The sequence below is a fragment of the Canis lupus genome, chromosome 12 (genome assembly GCF_003254725.2).
Source record: "Canis lupus dingo isolate Sandy chromosome 12, ASM325472v2, whole genome shotgun sequence".
NCBI lineage: Eukaryota > Metazoa > Chordata > Mammalia > Carnivora > Canidae > Canis > Canis lupus.
This window is the reverse complement of record NC_064254.1, coordinates 49,381,016-49,406,685: the sequence shown is the minus strand read 5'-3', so window position 1 is coordinate 49,406,685 and position 25,670 is coordinate 49,381,016. Positions and strand designations below refer to the sequence as shown.

General features: G+C 37.5%; 1 protein-coding gene across 6 annotated transcripts in view; it reads left to right on the top strand.

Moving 5' to 3' along the window:
* Window positions 1-25,670, top strand: part of BACH2 (BTB domain and CNC homolog 2) — a 358,938-nt gene that overhangs the window by 249,210 nt on the left and 84,058 nt on the right. The window lies entirely within an intron of this gene.

Sequence of the window (25,670 nt, the reverse complement as noted above, 5' to 3'; positions counted from 1 at the left end):
ATGATGGATTTCCCAAAATTTATTTTATATATAGTGGTTAGGTAAACATCTATTACCTAAAACCAACCTGATCTAAATAAGTTTCTTTTATCAGTATCCAAGAGATGCAGCTAAAGCAATGATCAGAAGAAAAGTCATGGCCCACAAATACTTATTTTGGTAAGTAAGAAAAATATAAGTAGATGAATTAAGCATCCCACTTAGAAAGTTAGAAAAAGAACAGTAACACAAAACTAAGGAAAACATCAGGAAAAAAATAATAAAATTAAAGCATGAATTCAGAAATTGAAAAATGAATTATTGAATGCATATATCACATTTGAAAACATCAAAATAGAAGAAGCTTTGGCTAACTTGACTAATAAGTAAAATAAGATGAATATAAAGTATTATTTTAGAGGAAATACGGTTTCCTTTACTGAACTTTTTACAAATAAATTTGAAAACCTTGATGAAATGCATAATTATCTAAGCAAATATAGTTTAATCACCCTGACTGCAAAAGAGAAGGAAAATCCATCAGAACAACTACCATAGAAGAACACTAATGTCAAATTCTAAATAAAATATTAACAAACAGGGTCTAGCAGCATTTTGAAAGAACCATGTACCATGACCTAATGAGGTTTAGTCCAGAGGTGCAAGAATGATACAGTATTGGGAAATCTTTTAATATAATTTATCATTTTTTAAATTTACTGGATTAGTAGATGTTTATAGAAAACTCATTCATAAATGCTGCAAATATGTTGATGTAATTCAGTATCAATTTTTCATTAAAAACACTTTATAAAATAGGACGTAATGAACACCTATTTAACATGATAAAATATATGTATCTCATCCAGAATTGAGTGTCATGTTTGATAGAGAAACACTTAGAAGCCATATTATGCCAAAAAAGAATGAAGACAAGGGTGTTCATTGTTATAACTATTCTTTAACATTGTTCTGAATGCAGTGGCCAATGCAGTACAAGAGAAAGAAGCTGGAAGCATTAAAAGGCAAAAGGAGGAGGTTGAACTAATGTTTATATTAATTTGCAGATGATATGATCATATACTTGGATTATATGCTTGTTTTATGAATCAACTGGAGAAATTATTACAAACAATAATAATTCAGTAAGGTGGTTGAGTACCAACGTATTGGTAAAAATGAACATTATTCATATATATGATCAACAGCTCATTAGAGATACAATGGAAGAAAAATCTCATTTTCAGTAGCAAAAAAGGAAAATACAAATGTAAATATAAATAAATACATGAATATATCATATATAAATATAGGAATTGAACTTAAAGTATCTGTAAGATATGAATAGTTCTATAAATGAGTAAAACTTCTTTAATTCCCTGAGATGCAGAGGAAAAAAAGAAAGAATGTAAATAAATAGAAAGGCAAACCATTTTCTTGGATAAAAAAATCTCAGCATCAGAAATTTAACATGATCCCAGTAAAAATACCAACAGAATTTTTTTTAAAAATACCACAGCCAAAAAAGCTGATGCTGAAGTTTATATGAAAAAAAATTATTTTTAATCAAGAACAGTCAGGAATAAAAAAAGAAAGTTGCTTTTTAAATATTGACATGTCACAGGGCACCTGGGTGGCTCAGTCAGGTAAGCATCCAACTCTTAATTTTGGCCCAGGTCTTGATCTCAAGATCCTGAGACAGAGCTTTTCCTCAGGCTCATGGTCAGTAAGAAGTCTGCTTGAGATTGTCTCTCTCTCCTCCTCCTCCTCCTTCTGCCACTTCCCCACAACGTGCACATGTGTATGCACACGCTCTCTCTCTCTCCCTCTCAAATAAATAAATCTAAATAAATAAATATTAAGACATATTGCAAATATATTTATATATTTGAATTTAGATATTAATAGTTCAATGACACAGCATGGGGTACAGAAATAATCTCAAATACATTTGGAATTTTAGTTACATTAAGCATCTCAGATTAGCGTGATAAAACTAGATTGTTGAATAAATGATGCTGAGCTAATTAGCTGTCTGGAAAAATAAAATTTATTGATAGTTTACACTAAGATAAATTCTAAATGCATCAAAGACTTAATTTTTAAAAAGTATCTTAAAATTACTAAAGGATTTAGGAGGAATTTTTTGTATCCATTAGTGAAAATATGATGCAAAATCCAAAAGCTATAAAAAGAAAGCCATAGAGATGCCTGGATGGCTCAGTGGATGAGTGTCTGCCTTCAGCTCCGGGCATGGTCCTGGGGTCTGGGAATCGATCCTGCATTGGGTTACCTGTGGGGAGCCTGCTTCTCCCTCTGCCTATGTCTCTGCCTCTCTCTCTCTCTCTGTCTCATGAATAAATAAATAAAATCTTTTTTAAAAAAACATAAAGTAAAAAAAAAAAAAAGCCATAAAGTGATTTCAATTACTTAAAAGTCAGAATTTTTCTGAGAGGCAAGTATCACCACAAACAAAGGCAAAAGACAAGTGACAAACTAGGAAAAATATTTAACAATTCATAGAAAAGAAAGAGCCATTTCCCTAATATTTAAAGAGCATTCTACAAGGCACTAAGAAAAAAAGACCATCAGGGACACCTGGGTGGCTCAGCAGTTGAGCATCTGCCTTCAGCTCAGGGCGTGATCCCAGGATCCGCGATCGAGTCCCACATCAGGCTCCCTGCAAGGAGCCTGCTTCTCCCTCTGCCTATGTCTCTGCTTCTCTCTCTCTCTCTCTCTCTCTCTCTCTCTCTGTCTCTCATGAATAAATAAATAAATCTTAAAAAAAAAATGACCAACAATGCAATAGGAAATAAAGGTTGTTAACAGTTTACAGAAGAGGAAATATAAATAACTGCTTATTGATATATGAAATATATCCAGCTTCATTTAGAAAAATGAATATAAATTAAAACTATAATGAAATGCTATTTTGCAGATTTTAAGTCTGATTATACAATCTATTAGCAAAACTAGGGAGGTAATCTTATACATTGCTAGTAAGTATTCAGATTAGTACAACCTCACTGGAGAAGAATTTGGCATTATCAAAATTACAAAAGTTTCTATCTTTTGATGCATCAGTTCTGCTTTGGGGAAAACATGGATGTGCTTATGATGTGCAAAATTACAAGGTTACACACTGCAGTCTTGTTTACAATAACCCAAGATTGACAATAACCCAAATGGTTATCAATACAGAGTTGGTTATATATGTAATGTTACATGTACCATATTCTTACAGTGCAATACTATGTAACCATAAAACAAGGATGAGGAAACAATTTTATGGGTAGATTTGATACATTACCTAAGATGTATTTTTTTTCAATTTTTATTTATTTATGATAGTCACACACAGAGAGAGAGAGAGAGAGAGGCAGAGACACAGGCCGAGGGAGAAGCAGGCTCCATGCACCGGGAGCCCGATGTGGGATTCGATCCCGGGTCCCCAGGATCGCGCCCTGGGCCAAAGGCAGGCGCCAAACCGCTGCGCCACCCAGGGATCCCTAAGATGTATTTTAAAGTAAAAGAGAAAGGAAAAAAATTAAAGAGAAAGGTACATAATACTAGTATGGTATGGTAAGTTTTGTATAAAAAAAGAAAGATTTATCTATAAATATAAATATATATATATATATATTTGCTTAAATAGGCATAATACCCCTCTAGAAGAATACACAAGAGATATTATTAGTTGCCTCTAGGAAATGGAACTATGTGACTGAGAAGCAGTGGTAGGGAGATTTTTAAGACTTTCACTGTATACCATTTGTATTTTTTGAAATTTGAACCAACCAACAACATTTTAAATTATATTTTAAAAATTGTCTTCAGTGGGGCACTTAGGTGGCTCAGTCACTTAAGCAACTGACTCTTGATATTGGCTCAGGTCTTGATCTCAGGATCGTGAATTCAAGTCTCACTTAAAAGAAAAAAAAAAAAACATTGTCTTCAGAAGAAACCAGTTACATAGGACATGGGTGAACCTCACAAACATAATATTGAGAAAAAAAAATAAAAGCCAGACACACCTAAATACACATATATTTACATACATATAGTATTTTCCCATATAGCTAAAGTTCAAAACGAGACAAAATTAATCTATGGTAAAGGAAGTTAGAACGGCAGTTAGCTTGGTGGGGATGATGACTGGGATGAGGCATAAAGGAGACTTTTGGGTTGCTGGTAATTTTCTTGATTTGGGTGGCAGTTAAGTGGGTGATCGCTACCTTTATGGTTGGTGCACTTTCCTGCATGTAAACTGTATTCCAGTGTTTAAAAATTACAGAAAAGAAAAAAAATATTTAGGGTTGTATTAGTTTCCCACAACTGCTGTAACATGGTACCACAAACTGAGGGGCTTAAAACAACAGGAATTTCTTGTGTCCCAGTCTTGGACTCCAGAAGTCCAAAACCAAGGTGTCAGCAGGGCCATGCTCCCTCTGAAACCTGTAGGGAAGAATCTTTCCTTGGTTCCAAGTGGTAGCCATTAATCCTTGGCATTCCATTGGCTAGTAGATGCATCACTCTTGTCTCTGCCTCCATCTTCACATGGTATCTCACATGGAGTTCCTTTTAGAAACATAGCAGTCATATCGGGTTGGGGCTCACTCTACTCCAGTATGATCTCATTTTAACTAATTATATTTGCAACAACCCTATTTCCAAATAAAGTTACATTTAGTGGTACTGGAGGTTAGGAATTCAACATATCTTTTTGGGGTTTGGGGGACACAATCAGTCTATGACAGAGGTTAATGGAGAATTTTTAGAGTATTAGAGTTGCTGTACAGGAATGTCTTAATCCTGTTTTAGTGACTGATTTGTAATGTGTGCCATTTTTGAGCTCTTACAAAAAAAAGTAACAGTGCTGTGTTTACCAATGGTGTCATCTCCTTGGCAATAATTCAGCTACTGGAAAATAAGGGCCTAATCCACTGACTACACTTAGTTAAATTAAAAGAAAATAAACAGGGCATCCCGGGTGGCTCAGCAGTTTAGCGCCGCCTTCAGCCCAGGGTATAATCCTGGAGACCTGGGATCGAGTCCCATGTCGCACTCCCTGCGTGAAGCCTGCTTCTCCCTCTGCCTGTGTCTCTGCCTCTCTCTCTCTGTGTCTCTCATGAATAAATAAATAAAATACTTTAAAAAATAATAATAAAAAATAAAATAAACAAGGAGCTTTTTTTAACTTCTTTGGTAACCTCCTTCATGAGTTTACAGTTCTATAAAACTAGGGGTTGTGACTTTATAGAATATAGCTTGGCACACTATGACCATTCATCTTCATCATAGAGCAATAATGTTGGTCTGAAGATGGGCTTTTTAAAAAGCCTCCTCATTTTTCCAAGGGATTTACTCCAAGGGATCCTGCAAAGCCTTCATTTTTCACTAGGCATGGGTATGGGTTTTATTTTTCTATCAAGAGTGAGCAAGTTTCCAAATGAGTATCAGACAACTATTTGTTCATCCAAATCTCCCTTGAGATATAATTAATCCCATAAGTCGCACCACCATTGAAATTATTTTTCTAATTTAATGAAATAATTATTTCATTGTCACTGGCTTCCAGTGTGCATGGTTTATTGTACATGTTCAATAAGTGTTCATTGAGTGAAGGAAGAAAAACAGAACAATTAGCCATTTAACTGTCAAATGAAGCCTTCAACAATTTCAAAATTCAGTCATGGTAGGGCAGGCAAAATTAGTCTATGTTAAAAAAACTTGGTAAGGCAGTGATTGCCTTTGGCAAAGGAAATTGGCTAGGATGAGGAATCTTTCTGGGGCTGGTTATATTCTATAACTTGATGTGGTTCAGAATACAGAGGTATACACATATATCAAAACTCAACAGATGTCTGAAGCTTTGTACATTTCATTGTATATAAATTTTACATCAAAAGAAAAAACTATAAACAAATCTTGAACCCTAGTAAATGATATGCCTGTTAGTGTTTAGGGAAAGTGTGCTGATGTCTGCAATGTACTTTAATGTACATTGAAAAAAATAAGATGAATTGACAAATGGCTAGAGATGGATATAGATGAATGGATGTATAATAAAATAAGCATAGTAAAATATTAATTGTAGAACCTAGATGTTTAGGTATTAGATGTTCACTGTAAAATTCTTTAAGCTTTTCTGTTAAGTTTGAAAGTTTTCATAAGAAGATTTTAGAAAAATTCAAAGTATAAAACCATAGAGGACCTTGCACATATGGGGCCAAAGTATACTTGCCTTTTATTTTTTCTGTCACAGACTTGAATGTCTCCTACTTAAAACGGGGAACAGTCTTACCTATGCCAGGGGTCTCCTGGTCAGTCCGGCAACAGATTCACAGGAATAAACAGGAGCTTGTTTTATTGTCCTACTGGAATAAGGCTTTGAAAAGGAAATAGTTGAAAAAGGGCAAAGGACATTTACATTTCAATGTGGCATCATACAATATGATCTTGTGCCAGCCGCCTACACGTGGCCCAGGAAGAAAGCTGATTAGGCTCCATCAAAAACAATGCCTTGTTTTATAATTGTGCTCATGACGCAAAGGAAACCCATTTTTATTTTTACTTGAAGAAAGATATGAAGAGCTACAATTCTATGAATTCTCTTAGAATTACTCTTCCTCTACCTACCCCCATCCAATATCATAATTATCTCCCTTGTGGGAAGTAAATGTAAATAAATGCATTTGACTTAGAAAAGAAATTGTCTCCAAGTGTTCACCCACGCCCTTCTTCATCTATTGTGTTTTCCTTAATACAATATAGTAGAAACCTGGAAATCAGAAACACTTGAGTTCTCTTCGTTTTGTTACTCTAAATGGTTCTGTGATCTTGAGTAAATTGCTTTTAAATTCTTTGAGCCTAAATTTCCACAATTGTAAAAAAGAGTAGATTCAATCAGATGATCTACAAAATCCCTTCTAGTGCTGGAATAAAACTTTGCTTCCCCCTGCCCTTCATCCTAGGTCATCTTTTGGGGGCCAGCTGTAATGAAATCTTGAATCCAGACCCTGACATACTCTTAGAGGAAGGGACCCCCAGTCCCAACAAAGCACACAAAGGACTCTGCTAGGAGCTCATTTAAATAATGCTTAAGAGTTTAGTCCCAGTGACTTTTCTTTCTTTTTCTCCATATTAGTTGGACATGAAGCTAGTCAAATACTCAAGACACTGAGGAGAGGAGAGATACTTATGGCCACAGTGCATCTCTTCTGAGAATACAAAAAGAGCAGAGAAGAAAGTGATTTTTCTATTTGTGGAACTATGTGTTTTGTTTACTTGGGCTTATCCCCAAATGAAAATTTCATTTAAATACTGATTATGGGAAGAGGCTCTCAATTGCTAGCCAGTATCTTTCCTGAGGGATTAAAACAGAACAGGATAAGTATCCCTAGTGGGATGAGTCTATTTTCATTCTCAGGGTGTAATAGAACTCAAAGGGAAGAGTACTTTGGTGTGTCACAGTATATAAACAACTCAAAGAAGGTAATTGGATAAACTTTGTATCTCTTCACGTGCTATTTATTCAACTGTATTGTCAAAGACAGAAACTCAACTTCCAGTATTATGTGGTCTCTTGGCAGGTCTAATTAAAGGAGTATTTATACAGATATAAATATGTGTATTCATAGTCAAGCCAGATAAAAGCTACATACCTGGTTGTAGTTATGCATGTTATACCTTTTCTATGGATATGTTTCTGTGTTTGCATATTTTGGCACATATACCTACATATTTTCTCCCTTAGATTAGCTATAAACTGAATGTGAGTTGGGGGCTACTTAAATAAGGAAAGAGGCTAATTATCAAGGACTTGACTTTACTAATGTACTTAGGTTGAAGATGTTTTAGGTGAGAAGAGTATGAGCAAGCCATCTGATTTGGTCCATTATTATATTTTCAATTATCTTGGATGCTCAAAGGGAGATATTAATATAGCTGAGGATGACATAGCAAATTGCCACAGCTCTCTAACCTTTTAAATTGCTAACACTGTTGTAATCTGTAATTATAGAAATCAGTGTGAGAATTGTGGCACTGCATAATTATCTTTCCTGATACTTTATTGCTGAATGAATTATTAATCAGAATCAATCTTGTATAGTATTTGCAGCAACTCAGAAGAATAATATATAATTAAATTTCATTATTCCTATTTTTGTGCTAATGTTTTATGATGTTGTAATTGATAATTAATTGGCCAAAAACTCATACAATACTTGGGAGTTTCAGGTGGCTGAAAAATGTTCAGTGTGCTGAGTTCATTAACTAAGTAATGATCATTCTGTAAAGACCATGGAGTCTAGTCCAATCTGTATGAGAAAGCTTTTGAAATTGTTATATTAATCATTAAGCCTTTCGTGTTTCCTTAAAAGAAAGCAATAACTGTGAGTACATATGAATAATTAAGAAATTTTAATGGATTTCAAATCTGGTCAATTTTAAGCAATCAATTGTTGGTTATGAATATCAGGCTCATACACTAGATACAGTTCATGTGTTTTTCTGTGTATCTGTTTCCATTCTAATTAAACAACCAGCAGTCTCCGTATAACTACACATTTTCAAAAAGAGAATAACAGTGCTATAGCCTAAAAAGCCATTTCCCTCTCCCTTTGATGAGTATAGCGCATAGTGTACAGTCTTTATAGACGAAGTCTGGTGTGATCTTCTTTTCCAATTGTCCAAAATACTAACTGGTTTTCCTCCTCACAGACACACAGAATTTAAAACCTGAAAGGATTATGAACTTTTCCTTGACTGGCATTCTAACCTAAGAATTCCTGGTGTGAGTCTCTTGTGGTATCCTTTGCAACCTAGGTAACCAGCCAAAGCTCAGAATCCAAGAATGTCTCCCTCAGCCTGAGTTCTATTGAAAAGAAACATTGTTGAGCATTTTATGTGAACTTCTGCTGTGCCACTTTATTTTTTTAAAGAAGGTGATGCCTGGTTTTTGTTTTGTTTTTTGTTTGTTTTTGTTGTTTTGTTGTTGTTGTTGTTTTGGTTTTCAAGTGTGTCCTTTAGAAAGATACTTTTTTTTTTTTTTTAAACAGGTGACCATCTTTTTTCTTTCCAAAGAATTTTGAAGGCTTGTGGTACAAAAGTTTACAATGCATATGCTGGTTTTTAATCAGTCCTTTTCTAAGATGATCAGAAAACCATCCACAGGGCATCATTCCAGGGAATTGCTGTGCAAATGCACCTCCACTTTCTCAGGAAGATCATGAGTCATTTATTTTTACATGGTTGCACTTGCTCCAATGTCTTATAATTTTAAATTATAAATTATTAAAGAGAAGTTTGTCATCAGACCACTATAAGTAGAACCAAGGCCCATCCCTGTCGCTCCTGAGTGTTGCTTGTCAGATTTTGGAATGAACGTCAGGAATCCTCCTCTTCCCATCTTCTTTCCATCCCAAGCCCTCCGAGCTGTGTATTGTCTCAGAGCATCAGAGGCCCAGGCAGTAGCCACACTCTGAAAAACATCAATTGTCCTGAGGATGCCATCGAGGGTCCTGTGTAGTCATCATCTCCTAAGGGCTTGGACACTCAGATGCTGCTTGAAGGAGAGGGCATGACTGGTTTGACAATTTGAGATGGGAGGCTATGAATGTAGAGAAAGGGAATCAACGCCATCTTTCAGAATTGGGAGCAAGGAGGTTTTTACTAGGATAGAACAGCGAAATTATTCTCTGTAAGGACCTACACTGTACAGAACAACAGAAAAAGAATAAGACTCACTGTTTGTGAGTCGTTGTGCCCAGAAAGCTTTGGAAACAAAGTACACTTAAGACCCTTCCACTGAGAAACTCTCCAGATACTAACTTTTCCTTCACTGTGTCAGTCCAGCCTTTTCCTATAGCTTTTGCACCTTGCCATTGTCTGGGTTGTGTATCTCAGAGGTTATATCATTAGTTTCCTCTAACATTCACATTGCTCAGAAAGGACTGAGTTTTCTATGGATGAAAGGATAGGCAAGGTGAGTTGGAAGCCCAGAAAAAACAGGCAGCTCCGGAGAGTATAGGAAGATGTGCAATGAAGTAGGTTCAAAGGAGACCTTAGCAGAAATAAAAGTAGCATAAAGCAGGGAGGAAGACAATGAGTATGGGCAGAAGGCTGGGGTTGTGTCTTAAGTGAGATGGTCAAGGAGGCCTTTCTGAGAACACAACATCTGACCAAAGACCCAAAGGAGGTCAGGAAGTGAGCCAACACATTGAGATCTCAGAATAGTCTCATGTTTGATCTTCTTTCCATGTGTAAGGAGACAGAGAAGTGAGTAAGGAAGTGAGAAAGTAAGATTTAGGAAGACTTAAGATGTAAGTTGTCCGCCCTGGAAGGCCAGGGCAGACATATCAGGTATGTTGAGCTGCCTTGGGTCAGCTGCCATGGGGGTTAAACTGCACATTTCCAGCCCCACTCCTGTACCCTAAATCCATGCAGTTTGAGAACTATTATAATTCCAAGAGATAGGAAGGCAGCCGGAAGAGTCCAGGTTGTGTAGGCAGGGCTGAAAGCAGGAGATGCTGCCATGAAAGGACAAGCCGTTATTAAGCCAGGAATGAAAGGTGAATGCAAACAGTTGGCATGGTAAGAAAGAGCTAATTTTATATAACATTTATTGTATGTTGAATAGTAAATTAATGAACTAGTGAACAAACACGAGGAGTGTTTCACTCCTCATAGCCTAATGAAGTAGGTGCTCTTCATCATACCCTTTCATACAAATCAGGAAACTGAGGCACAGAAAAAATTAAGTGTCTTGCCAGAGGTGAATGACAGAATCAGGATTCAAAGCCAGACAACCTACTCCAGAGCTTGCATTCTCAACCATTCCGCTATACTGCCTCCATAAACCATCATGCATATGGTATTTAGTGAGTGCTTACGACACTCCAGGAATTGTTTTAAGCACTTTGCATGTTTGCACTTTAAATTATTTACTCCTCATGACAATGGGATTGAAGATAGGGAGTCCTTACTGAGAGCTTACACAATTTGTCTGAGGGGTTTAGCAGTCAGTATTCAGATACCAGCAGGCTGGCACTAGGGGCTGGTTCTTCACCACTGCAGCACATTGTGTCTCACGATGGAAGATTCTGATTTGAATGAAACCTATGCAAAGATATCAGAGAGAGAAAAGAGAAAAAGCCTGCAATAGAAAGGTGGATTATTCAAAGCACATACTTTTAGCAAATATAAGGAGATAGAGTCTTTTGGAAATGTTATTAGATGAGAATCAGGACAAGTCCCCCATCTGCCAGATGCTTTCTCTTGGCATGAAAGAGAAATATATCAGGGTTAAGTGCCCGTAAGAGCAGACATTCTTGATATAATTATGTGTAGAATTAGTCAAATGGTGGGGAGGGTAATTTTTGATGCAAGTAAAGTACTTTGTACTTCTCAGAGAGCTCTCACATCTATTGCCTTATTTGACCTTCATGGTCACTGTGGATGTTACAGAGAGAAGGCTGCCATGGTGCCATGGCTGAAGTTGCCAGAAAGTGCCAGATCCAACACACCGTCCTATTATTTTCTCATAGGCCATAGATGGAAATCAAGCAAATTGGCCTTTCCCCAAGGTTAAGCGGGAGAATCTGGCAAACAAAGAGTACATCATTCCCCATGCAGTCCAGGTTTGCCTCGATATAAGAAACCCAGCCTGTGCAGAATTACAGATTTGTATAAAGTACCAAGAAATTAATTTTCCATTCATAATAGCTTTTATTTATGGAATGTTCACTATAAAACAGAGGCTATCCTAAATACATTATCTCTTCATCTCATTTAATCTTCCCAGCCATTTTGCACGTGGAAAAACCAAGGATTAGAGACAGAATCTAAAAACATACCCGAAGCCCTTCAGCTAGGAAGTGGGAGAGATGGGTCTCAAAAGGAGGCCCCTCAGCCTCGGATGAAAGGAGAAATGAGAAAGTGGTACATCGTTGAGTCAAGAAAGTGCTGAGAAATCTCTTCCTGCCTGGGTACTTCTGGGGGCTTCTCCGTTGCCATGTGTTGAAAGGGCTGGCCCTTGTCAAACCTCTTCCTGACCATTTGGACAGAAGGTATCTTTTCCCTTGCTGCAGTTCAGTTTTGACTGTTTATAAGGAGTGAACTAGAAAATAATCTCTTCTTGAATATGCTTTGCTTTATCTGCAGCATATCCTGTGGGGTACCAGTGATTTGTGTGGATGGTGGTGGTGTAAGCATATAATAGGACTTATGTTTTAAACAACATACTCGATGTCCTGAAGCATATGTGTCCCTGCCTTTTGGTAACAATAATCATCACTCTGAGAAGCAGCCAAGGACAAGACAGAGACTCGGAAGGCTCCAAGTACATCCTTCTCCCGCCCCCATCTCTCTCTTCTGACCTTCTGCCTTTACCCCTGACTCCCAAGAGAGCATTTCACCTGTGTGTTAATATTCCACCTCCATTCAATCTCCTGAATTGTGACAGATGGTCCAAGTGCTTTTATTACTGGTTGTGGAATCTAACAAACTGCCAGCCAATGGTCTTAGCCTCATGGTTTTAATCATTTTTAAATAGGAAAAATGGGAGCGAGGGTGTCAAGGCTTCAGCAGAAACTCAAAAACCTTTCCCAAAGCACTTCCCAAAATGACCCTTGAGCCAGATGACTCCTCTGCCTTGATTAGATGCTGCCTGCCATGGATGCTGAGTTCTGATTGTTTTAGTTACCAGATGAACCATCTTGCAATCTAAACTTTGTCCATTCCAGCTTGCATCCCTGCAGAGAAGATGATATTTCAGAACAGAATCATGTTGTCCAAAAGACCCTGATACGTGAAAGAAACAAGTTTCCTTTTATTAAGAACCCTTTCTGTGAAAGCTGTCTTTCTGCCAAGACTTAAAAACTCACTTCTGTTTTCTTTCCCACCTGTGGGCAGTTGTGCCCACTTAGGAAGCAGGGCAAGCATCAAGAGCGATCATAGGGATGAACAGCCACATACCCATAGACATAGATACTCTTCAGGTACCGGCAGACCTTTCTGTCAGAACCATATCTGGGGTTGAACCCCTGGAAAAGGAGTTTAGAGTTGAAAATCCAATTTCTACCATCATAACTTCTTGTCAGATGAATCTACCTTTGGCAGATTATTAGCACCTACCAGTGATAAATCAGCTCAAAAATTGTGCTGGGAATCCTGGCATCCCTGATAGGGTTTCTTGACTTCACGTGGACACCCAAGCCTAGTGTTTGGCACTGATCTGGTGGGTGAGCTTCTGGCAGTAATTACACAGTATCTTTTGAAGCTAATTCCAAGGAGCACATCTTTAAATTTATAGCACATAGATGTTCTCTTCCTTCCTCTCTCTCCTTTCTTCCTCCTTCCTTTCCTGCTTCCCTCTGTCGCTCCCTCTTCTTCCCCTCCCCTTCATCAGATTCAAAGTCCACTAATTACCAAGTTCAGTTTTTGACAATATGAGTTTTGACAGTAATGCTGAAGCTGGAATCAGACAGACTTGTAGTCTCCCCTTTTTTCTGCATTTGACTATCTGTTGTCTTTTCTTAGTCTTTGATTCTCTGTTGTGAGTTTTGACTTGGTTCTTATCTAAGACAGAATAATTTCTGTCAGGTTCTGGGAACTCCCCTCCCACCCAATGGAGAAGTTTTGGGGAGGGGATGGTGCACCCCGTGTTGAACTGTGCACTGGTTACAAATCTGCAGTGCCTTCTATTAAAATGTAAAACGATCCGTTGAGTCATCCTCCCTCTGGTTTGACTCAGATGCTTTATGGCGTACTTTGCATGTCATTTCTCTGTAATGATTTCCCCATGGAGAAGGGTGTCTGATAGAATCCAGGCAGACTGGAAGATTGCTCTGAGTCAAATGGATCTTTTATTCTTTTAGTATTAACCCTTATCTCTCAGTTTCCCATCCTTGCTTTTTCCCTGAAGGAACCTAATGAAGTAAATAGGTTCCACCACCCTCATTTAGCCTCCTAATCACTGTTCATAATTTCTTCACACATTAGCAACATGAAGCTCTAGGGTAATATTCTCTGGCTAAAAGGCGAGGGAAGAGGATACTGGGAGAGAATATTTCACACAGATGCCCTGATAAAGAAAAATGTAGAAAAGAAATGACTTCTCTCTGTCCTCTAACTCCTAATAGGCAAGAAGCAAATGCTAATAGGAAGCAGAGATTGATGTATGAGAAATGAATATAAATGGGGAACAGAGATACAAAGAAGTAGTGTGGGAGACAAACTGGAAGTGACAAGATAGAAAAGAAAAGTAGTCAAGGGTAGAAAAGGACCTACCCCAGCAGAATAAATGGGGGCTTTGACCAAACCCCTAGTTGGTGGGTTATCACAAAAGAACCCAAAACAAGCATCAAAATACAGAAAAGAAGGGACGCCTGGGTGGCTCAGAGGTTGGGGTCCGCCTTCGGCTCAGGGCATGATCCTGAAGTCCCGGGATCGAGTCCCACATCGGGCTCCCTGCATGGAGCCTGCTTCTCCCTCTGCCTGTGTCTCTGCCTCGCTCTGTGTGTCTCTCATGAATAAATAAACAAAATCATTTTTAAAAAATACGGAAAAGAAGAACACAGTAGATGATTGCAAAGCCGCTTATACAAATCTGCCGACCCCTCACTCCATACTTTCTGCCTGCTTGTTCTCCCCCCCGTAACCATACACACACCCTCATCATGCCAGCCTCCACTAACAATAACTGTGTATCTTGGACAGCCTCACATGGGAGTCCTTTCCACCCATTGATTTCAAAGCATGTAATCTCTTTCATCTAGTTTTTGAGATGACAGTACATGCACTATGTTTTATTAAACCCAAGCTGTAGCTTTCCCCCAAGCCCCAAACAGTGTTGTCTCACGTGATGTTACTGGGTGGAGACTCAGACAGGAGGAGTTGGCCAACACCCGCCTTGATTCCGTAGCCATCTATCTGACACAGTCTCTGAGACTGTGACCTGCACACCAGAGCACTGTTTGGTGGGGAGAGGAGTGAGAGGAGAGCAAAGTGTTGAACTACTGCTGGGTACCATTGAGCACTGTGCTCCATTGCTTCACCCTTCCTTTGGGTTAACTCAATCATAAGATAGAAAAATTCACATGGTTATTGGGCAAGCCTCCCTCTCTTCTTGGTCTGTCCCAGAAGTTATGTGCTGGCATGTCTCCCTTCCAGCCAGCTGTGTTATTTTGACCATCTCTCACTTCTCAAAAACAGCCTTCTCAAGAACTGAAGGTAGAGAAGGTCACATTTCAGGTTTTTCCTAACGTTTTTATACTTTCATAGAACCAGGGAAATTAGAACTCGAAATGCCTTGCAGTTCACCTAGTCTGTTTGCTCAATTTATAAATAAGGACATGGAAGTGTGTTGAAATGATTTGGTCGTCACAGGAGAGGATGAAACTCGAGATCTCTGAAAAGAGTCCTCGGAAGCAAAAGCCAGGCTTAGATTTCTCACCACCTCCTGAAGGGCCTCAACCCCATACATGGCCCATTTTTGCAGATTTTGTGTTTTGTTTGAAGCCCAAAGTCTACCATAGGACTTTCATGATTAAGTTATAGAACCGGAGGCAAGTAACTTGAGCTGTTAACCCTTTCCCTACAATCTTTAATTTGGAGGGAGCTGGAGGAGATTTTTTTTTTTTTACTTATAAAATACAATGTAGGTATAGAAAAATACATTAGACAAATGTACAATTTAACACAAAGTGAATGCACGTCTACCTATCACCAGTACCAAGAAACAGAACGTTGTGACAGCACCCCAGAGTCCCCCCTCAGTACCACTGACCTGTAACAACTCTTTTCCCACAAATAGAAACTCTGAGTCCTTTATAGGTTTACCACCTATGTATGTATCCCTAGATATTTAAGTTTTGCCGTTTTTTAACTTGATCTAAACAGAATCCAATTGTATGTTGTTATTTTGTGTCTTGCTTCTCTAGCTCAGTATTCAACATTAGGTTAGTGAGATTCATTCATATTGTTGCATATGGCTCTAACGTGCTTTGTGTCTTTCCATTATATGAATATATGAATATACCTCAGTGTATTTATTCATTCAGCTACTGACAGACATTGTATTGTTTCCAGTTGGGAGCAATGCTGCATAGCTGCTGTGAACACTTCTTACACATTCCTGCTACAGACATGCAGGAGTTTCTTGGGCGTAATCCAGGAATGGAAATACTGGGTCATAGTCTGTCCATATGTATCAGAGTCCCTGTTGCTTTACATCTTCACACTTGAAATTGCCAAACTTCTTAGTTTATTCCAGTTTGGTGTATGTGTAATATATCTTTAATTCCTTATTACCTTTAGATTAATACAGACAGCCTGCTACCAACATTCTTTTTTTTTTTTTAATTCTAATTAGTTGACATACAGTTCAGTATTGGTTTCAGGAGTATAGTTCGGTGGTTCATCATTTACATATAACACCCAGTGCTCATCATAACAAGTGCCCTCCTTAATAACCATCGCCTATCTAGCCCATCCCCCACCCACGTCCCTCCATCAACCATCAGTTTGTTCTCTATAGCTAAGAGGCTCTCATGATTTGTTTCCCCCCCCCTTTCTCTCCCTCCCGTGTGTTCATCCGTTTTATGTCTTAAATCCAGATATGAATGAAATCATATGGTATTTGTCTTTCTCTGATTGACTTACTTTGCTTAACATTATACACTCTAGTTCCATCCATGTTGTTGCAAATGGCAAGATTTCATTCTTTTTTTAAAAAAAGATTATTTATTCATGAGAAACAGAGAGAGGCAGAAACATAGGCAGAGGGAGAGGCAGGCTCCCTGCAGTGAACCTGATATAGGACTCGATCCCAGGACCCCAGGATCACGACCTGAGCCAAAGGCAAGACACTCAACCACTGAGACACCCAGGCATTCCCAAGATTTCATTCTTTTTGATGTCTGAGGAGTATTCCATTATATATATGTACATATATATACACACACACACACCGTATCTTCTTTATCCATCAGTCTGAGGAGTATTCCATTATATATATGGAATTATATATATGCATTATATATGCACACACAATTATTATATATAATAATATATAATATATTATATATACATTATATATACACACATATATACACACACATATATATACACACACACACATACACACACACACACACACACTGTATCTTCTTTATCCATCAGTCAGTGGGCATTTGGCTTCTTTTCACAGTTTGGCTATTGTTGATAATGCTGCTATAAATATCAGGGTGTATGTACTCCTTCAAATGTTTATTTTTCTTTAGAGTGGGGAGAGAGAATGTGAACAGGGAGGGGAGAGGCAGAGGAAGAAAAGAGTGAGAATCAAACAGGCTCCATGTTCAGTCCACAGCCCAGTGAGGGGCTCAGTCTCAAGACTCAGGCTCAAGACTGAGACAAATACCAAGAGTCAGGCGCTTAACTGACTGAGCCACCCAAGTGCCCCCTCGAATGTGTATTTTTGTATCCTGTGGATAAATACCTAGTAGAGCAATTGCTGGATAATAGGGTAATTCTATTTTTAGCTTTTTGAGGAACTTGTTTTCTAGAGTGGCTGTACCTCTTTGCATTCCCACCAACAGTGCAAGAGGGTTCCCCTTTCTCTGCATCCTTGCCAACACCTGTTGTCTCCCGTGTTGTTAATTTTAGACATTCCAACTGGTGTGAGGTGGTATCTCACTGTGGTTTTGATTTGTGTTTCCCTGATGTTGACTGATGTTGAGCATCTTTTCACGTGTCTTTTAGGCATCTGGATATCTTCTTTGGGAAAATGTCTATTCATTTCTTAACTGGGTTTTTTGGGTTTAGGGCATTGAGTTTAATAAGTTCTTTATAGATTTTGGATACTAACCCTTTATCAGGTATGTAATTGCAAATATCTTCTCCCATTCCATAGGCTGCCTTTTAGTTTTGTTGATTGTTTCCTTCACTGTGCAGAAGCTTTTTATCTTGATTAAGCCCCAGTAATTTGCTTTTGCTTTTGTTTCCCTTGCCCCTAGTGACATGTCTAATAAGAAATTACTACAGCTGAGATCAAAGAGGTTGCTGCCTGTGTTCTCTAGAATTTTGATGGTGTCCTGTCTCACATTTAGGTCTTTCATCCATTTTGAGTTTGTTTTTTTATATGGTGTAAGAAAACGGTCCAGTTTCATTCCTCTGCATGTCTCTGTCCAATTTTCCCAGCACCATTTATTGAAGAGACTGTCTTTCTTCCAATGGATAGTCTTTCCTCCTTTATCGAATATTAGTTGACCATAAAGTTCAGGGTCCACTTCTGGGTTCTCTATTCTGTTCCATTGATCTATGTGTTTGTTTTTGTGCCAGTGCCATATTGTCCTGATGACTACAGCTTTGTAATATAGCTTGAAGTCTGGAATCGTGATGCTTTCCTTTTCTTTTTCAGGATTGCTTTGGTTATTTGGGGTCGTTTGTGGTTCCATATAAATTTAAAGATTGTTTGTTCTAGATCTGTGAAAAATGCTAGTGGCATTCTGATAGGGATTGCCTGTTACCAACATTCCAGTACTTCTTCTAGCTCAGCTTCCATATCACAGCATGCCTCTCCATACAGTTCACATCTAAATATAGAAGTGTGAGTACTTGTCACTGTTTTATTACTAGATATTGAGAAAGCTTGGATTATTTTTTGTTTTGGTCTGTTTTTTAAAAAATGAATGAAACAATATCAACAAGAATTACCCAAAAAATGGGGCTTATGATAATTGTCCCTAAATTCTTTATGTATTTTTTTCTACTGTACAGTAAAAACCATTGTCACAAACTGTGTCAGTAAATTGAACTTCCTCCCGAAAGGTCAAAGAAGATGGAAGTTTATGTTGAAGTACGAGAACCATTCAGAGCTATTAAGGATTCGATGATACAATTGCAAGTGCTTCCTTCTAACAGCAGCCTTAAATTTCAGTTCCCTTGGCACTGACGAGCACACACGCAGATGGAGTGTTTGAGTAAATAAAGAACACGGAACGTTTTAGCTGCTCAATGTCAGGCCCTTACTCTAGCTATCTAAGGCATTAGAGACATTAAATGACAGGCACTGCAGTTTTCCATTATAAAATACTGAAATTGGATTGCTTTCCACTTTAAGTAAGAAGTTTGAGTCTTGATGCGATTGAAAAGTGCTTCCAATCCAAAAGCAATAACTTAGTAATTTTAATGGCACTATGCACTCTAAAATTTCTATAGACTTGATAACTTTCTTTTATAAAAAACTAACCCTTATAGTTTCATTGTAAATAACTTTTTAAAAAAAGCATGCTTGATAAGAGCAGGAATTTACTCAGCAATTACTAAATAATTTAGTGTGTGATTCACAGAAGTATTTACTTAATGCCCTGTTTCTATGGGAAATGTGGTTGGAATTTCAAATGAAATGGTTTACAATTTGGTCTTTTTCATTACCTGCAAGGCGTATTCATTTCTTTTCATGTGAACCATTCTAGACATGACAGGTTGTCTGAAAAACCTTAACATTCTACTTTTTTGAGAATTTCAGCTTTTCACATTTCCCACTGTAGATTTTTTTTTCTTTCTGGTTTTTCGATTTATACTTTTAACCTTCAGAACTAAGTGTTAGATGTTTTAAGTTCTGAATATGAACCAATAATGAATGAAAACTGAATAAGTGAATACATGAGTCTCTACTCATTAATATTATATCTTTGACTGATAAGAGTTGTGGTCTGTGTGGTTTTTTGAAGGAATGAGCATATTATGGTAAAATAATAGTAATTAACTTTTATTGCTGAACCATATGATAAGATGATTGGGGTATATGTGTATGTACATGTGCAGCTGGGTTTTTTGGCCTACAAAAAGAAGAAAGAGATCCAGCCAAAACCCAAATCAGAACCTTTGGAAAGCTTCCTTACAATCCGATTTCAGCTAATGTCTACACACTTTAACACATTGTCTAATGCTTAGTGTAAAGACTGGCTGTCAGACTCCTACATGCTATTCTGGGCTCTGTTACTCACTACAAAGTATTTCATTCTTAGATCCCATGGGTCCTGCTGCAGATTTCAGGATTTGCGGCATTAGGAGGGAAAATGTTTTTTTTAATTAATATTAGCAAGGCAAGTGGAAAAAAATTAATGGGACATAATGCAGTGATAGGAGAAACAGAATTCACGTTGGTATTGGTGAGTCAAAAACAGACAAATTGGAGGGAGTTCCTAGAAGAGCACCCATGATAACTGAAGGATGAGAAGGGCTGACTGATTTCTAAAAGAAGAAGAAACAGTATGTTCCATTATGCTTGAAGAGGGGCCAACAGTGAGGGGTGTGATAAGATCCAATTGGAATGTAAAGGCCAAGAGGAAGAGAGTGGTGCTGGCATGGCATAAGGAAGGATTATCCAGGAATAATGTAATAAAAGCAAGAAAATCCTCAGACAGGTTAAAGTCTAGCAACAGCTTCATGAGAATGATAGATTTTAGATTATACCATTTGACAAAAAGATCTAATCTGTTTTAAGTGTCTTCTAAAACTCTCTAGAAGGTTTAACCCAAAAAGCAGACATCCATGTTCATGTGACTATCATAGCTTCTGCATTAACTTGGGGAGCATATATTGCCATGACCCCTTTATTTTCCCAAACCTGCCCTATAGTAGGATATTGAATCATTCCTTGAGGCCCCCCCCCCCCACTAGATATCTTAGACCAGAAAGAGACCATCAAGCATGTGAACTGGAATCTGAGATCCCACCCACTGCCTTGGCTTTACCACTGTTGATGACTCTTTCCCCCCTGGTGGGGTAGACTCATCCAATGCTGCTGTATAGCAGTCAGGCCCCCACTCAGACCTCAGTGGAACTCCACACTGGGTTTCCAGGTGACATAATTCTTTTAGTTTATACTCCCTTACCCAGCCATGGTTCTCAGAACAAACCTATGGGCTAAAATGTCTAGGACTAAAAGAGCTAATAACATTAGCACCACATGTTGTGCCAAAATGTCTTCCTATATTTGGATTCTCCATTTCTGAAAGGTAATTACAGCTCAAGGGACTTAACCTGTTCTTCTCCATTTACTCAGAGATATCATGCTCTATCCAGACAGATCTTTCTAATTTGTAACCTATGAGAGCATGGGTTAGGGTACTAGTTCCTTCTGTCACAGAAGATTTTGTTTTTTTTCCTTTATGCTGTCCATCCCATTCCCTGTAATCACCTCTGCAGAGGCAGTTTCTTTTAAGTCATGCAACATTAGCAACAATAAAATAGGATATATAAATGGTCTTAATAAAGCCAAAGAAAGCTAGTTTCTCTCAACTAAAGTGACAATGACCCACTCCCTGTGACCAATTAGACATTTCTTTTATAGACTCTAAGACTCAGAGAATTGTAGATATATAACAACTTTGCTGATCTTCTAGTTTAGGCTTTTCATTTTACAAATATGGAAGCAGGTCCAGAGAAAGCTAGGCAGTTTATCCAAAATCCACAAAACTGGTCAGTGCTAGAGCTGGATCAAAAGACTTAGATTCCAGGTATACTCCTTCTTCAACTGCACCTCACTTTCGTTTCTCTTTTGACTTTCTTTCATTTCTTGTTTCATTAAAGACTTAATTAAGGCTTTGACAGGATTTTTTTGCCAGTATGTTGACAGGATTTTTTCCAGTATGTTGTGCTTGTCTCTAATTTTATGAATGTCAACAACTGTGGGCTTGCTGGTGAATTCCCTCATTACTCCCCAATATATATACTTTTGAATAGAGTTCTGGCTCATGCTACAAAAAGAGGGAAATACGGGGGGTGGGAGTGAATGGGTGACGGGCACTGGGGGTTATTCTGTATGTTAGTAAATTGAACACAAATAAAAAATAAATTAAAAAAAAAAAGAGGGAAATATAAGCCAAAAAAATACCTTGTTTTTCTAGAAGGTCCCCTTTGGGAAGACTTACTGTTGTGACCTGAGAATGTTAATTTGAAGATATGGGGGAGGGACAGTAACATTATTATAGCCCCAGATGCACAGAATTATGGGAAAGAATGTTGACTTCTATGCAATGTAACGTACTTTTTAAATAATCATTTAATCTTGGGAAAATGGGGAAAAAAGAAAAAATATTTGTCTTCTTACTAGGTAAAAAAAGAATTCAGTAGTAATTAACTAGTCATAAAAACAGAAGCCATGCAAACTCAGTCTTACTCCATGGCTTATGGTCATTGTAACTGAATTGTGACATTTAAAATGCTATTCTTATTGCATAAAAGATGATTCTAGATCATAAAGCTTTCAGATACTTTATTTCATTGGAATACAAAGGACTAAAAGTTATTTTTTGCAGAAATATTTTGTAAATTACATCTTACAAATCATTTATAGTAGAGCAAACTTTATACTGTATGGTTAGCAAAGTGATAAATTATTGTTTGTAACGTGCTTGGTGTAACTATAACATAAAGACTAAATCCAGGATTTTTACTTCCAGCCAAGATGGAGGGACAGGGACTAGGTTTACTAAATTTACTTCCACCTGAAGCAACTATAAAAACAAATAAAATATATCTAAAAGCTTTTCAAGATATTGGACATGAGGCAACAAAGGACACTGATCCCTAAAAGAAGGAAAACAATCTGAGCCTAGCTTACTGTTTTGAGAATGTTTCCAGACAATGGCAGGGGAAAGAGAAACCAAAGAAGATCATGGCTGACTCCTGAGTGGAGGAGACAGAGCTAACAATCAAAAGGGACTGTGGTGGCCTTCACAAAGTAGGGTAGCAAAGAAGAGAGAGCTTCATAGAGAGAAAACTCCAGAGATCTGCAGAGGGTTTTCCTTAATTATTCTGCAAAGTACTTAATAGCACATGTGTATGAGAAAAATACCAAAAATGGGGAAAGAACCACCTGAAACAATTAGAAGAAACAGTACTTGGAGCTCACAGAGGTTCAGGAATAATACTCATCCCTATCAGCCAGACTAGAAAACCCATAATTCAAGGGGCATTGAGTAAAATACTCAGAAGAGTCTTGAATTAGTAGTGGAGAATAAGGAGTTCTAGATTAAATGCTGCTGTTCCCACCTAACATCTCAAAAGCTAAACCTGGAGGACTGAACTGTCTCCATATAACTCAGCAGAGTCCTAAGACAAAGCTTAAGAATATTAATAAGAACACACAAATATCAAGCATCCAACAAGGTAAAATTCGAAATGTCTGGCTCCAATAAAAAATTTCCAGGCATACACAGAAGCAGAGATATATGACTCATAATGAAGAGAACTAGCAATCAAAACTAAACCAGAATTGACACAGATGTTAGAATTAACAGAGAGAGATAGTCATTATAACTATATTCCAAGTGTTCAAGAAGTTGGAGCAGTGATTGACTAAGTAGAGTCATGGGAGATGTAAAAAGGACCCAAATTAAACTTTTAGAGATGACAGCCCCAATTTCTGAGATGAAAATTACTGTAAAAGGCATTAATGGCAGATTAGATATTGCAGAAGAAAGGATTAGTGAACTTGAAGGCCTATCAATAGAAACTGTCCCAAATGAAACACACAGAGAAAAGAGACTACCAGAAAGAGAAATGTACAGAGCATTAACAAGCTACAGGACAATTTCAGATAGTCTACATTCAGGTAGTTGAGATAATAATGTCTGACTTGCATCCAAATTTGGTGAAAACTCTAACCACCCATTCAAAAAGTTCAAAAACCTTGAAAAAAACTACACCAAAGTACATCATAATCCAATTGCTCAAAACAAGTGATAAAGAATCTTAAAAGTAGCTGGAAGGAAAAAGGACATTACATATAGAGGAACAGAGATAAGGATAAAGGCGGATTTTTCATTGGAAACCATGCAAATGAAAAGATAGTGCAATGACATTTTTCAAAGTACTGAACAGAAAAAAAAAATGCCTACCTAGAATCTGTACCTCACCTCTGTATCTGCCTTCAAAAAGGAAGGCAACACACTTTTTAAGATAAATAAACACTGAAAGAATTCATCACCAACTATGATGGACTGAATGCTTATGTCCACCCCCAAAAGCCCTAACCCCACTGCAGTAGTATTTGGAGATGGGGCCTTTGGAAAGCAATTAGGTTTAGAGGAAGTCATGAGGATGGAGCCCCTAGGATAAGAAGACAAAGATTCAAGCTCTGCCTCTTCCCTATGCAAAGACATAGTAAGAAGGTAGCTATCCACAAGTCAAGAAGAGAGCCCTCACCAAAGAATCAAATCAGCTGGCACCTTTATCTTGGAATTCCCAACCTGAAGAACTATGAGAAAGAAATACTGTTGTTTAAGTTACCCAGTTTCTACTATTTTGCTATGACAGCCCAGGCTGACTAAGACACCAACATATCCACACTACCAGTCATATTAAAGGAAGTACTTCAGGCTAAAGAAAAGTGTGTGTGTGTGTGTGTGTGTGTGTGTGTGTGTGTACACACCTTATTCTCTTGCTATTTAAATCTCTGTAAAAGATAATTGTTTAAACAAAAATAATAACAGTGTAGTGTGGGGTTTATAACATTTGCGGAAGTAAAATGCATCACCAAGAAGGGAGAAATGGAAGCATACTATTGTAAGGTTCTTACTCTATCTGAAGTGGTATAATATTACTTGAAGATATATTGTGATAATTTAAAGAAGCATATTATAAACCCTAGGTGACCAATAAAATAACAAAACAACATGCCAATAAAGGGGATAGCTTGAATTATAAAAAATACTGTTAATACAAAAACAGAGAGTGAGGGGAAAGGGAACAAAGGACAAAGAGAACAAGTTGCAAAATTGTGTATCTGAACCCTGCCAAATCCATAACAACATTAAATGCAAATGATGTAAGTACCAGAATTAAAAGTCAGAGATGATAAGATTGGATTTTTTTTCAGATTGGGTTTTTTTAAAGATTTGCGTATTTATTTTACAGAGAGAAAGTAGGTGTGGTGAGGAGGAGGAGAGGGGGAGAGAGTCTTAAACAGCAGAGCCCAATGCAGGGCTCAGTCTCATGATCTGAGCCAAAAACAAGAGTCTGATGCTTAATTGACTGTGCCACTGAGGCATCCCTTGGATTTTTTTTTTAAAACCAAGACTCAACTATATGCTGCCTACAAGAAATACACTTTAAATATAAAGACACAGATAGGTTAAAAGGATAAGTAGGGGAAAAGATATACTATGCTAACACTGATCAAAAAAAAGCTGAAGTGACTGTATTAATATCAGACAAATTAGATTTTGAAGCAAATAACATTTCCAGGAATTAAAAAGTCATGTTGTGATAGAACAAATATAGCAAGAGAAAATAAAAATTCTAACATGTATGTATCTAATAACAGGATTTCAAACTGCATGGAGCAAAAACTGGTAGATAAATGTACACTTATAATTAGAAACTTCAGCGACTCTTCTCAATACCTTAATAGAACCCATGAACAGAAAATTAGTAAAGAAATAGAAGATTTGAACAACATTTATTATACAATTTGACTTAATTGACATTTACAGAACACTCCAGCCAACAACAGAACACACATTCCTTTCAAGTATCTTGGAATATTTACCAAGATAGACCATATTCTGGGATATAAGACAAGTCTCCAAAAACTAAAAGGATTAAAGTCATTCAAAATTTGTTCTCTGACCACAATGGAATTAAATCAGAAAACAATAACTGAAAGATATCTGGAA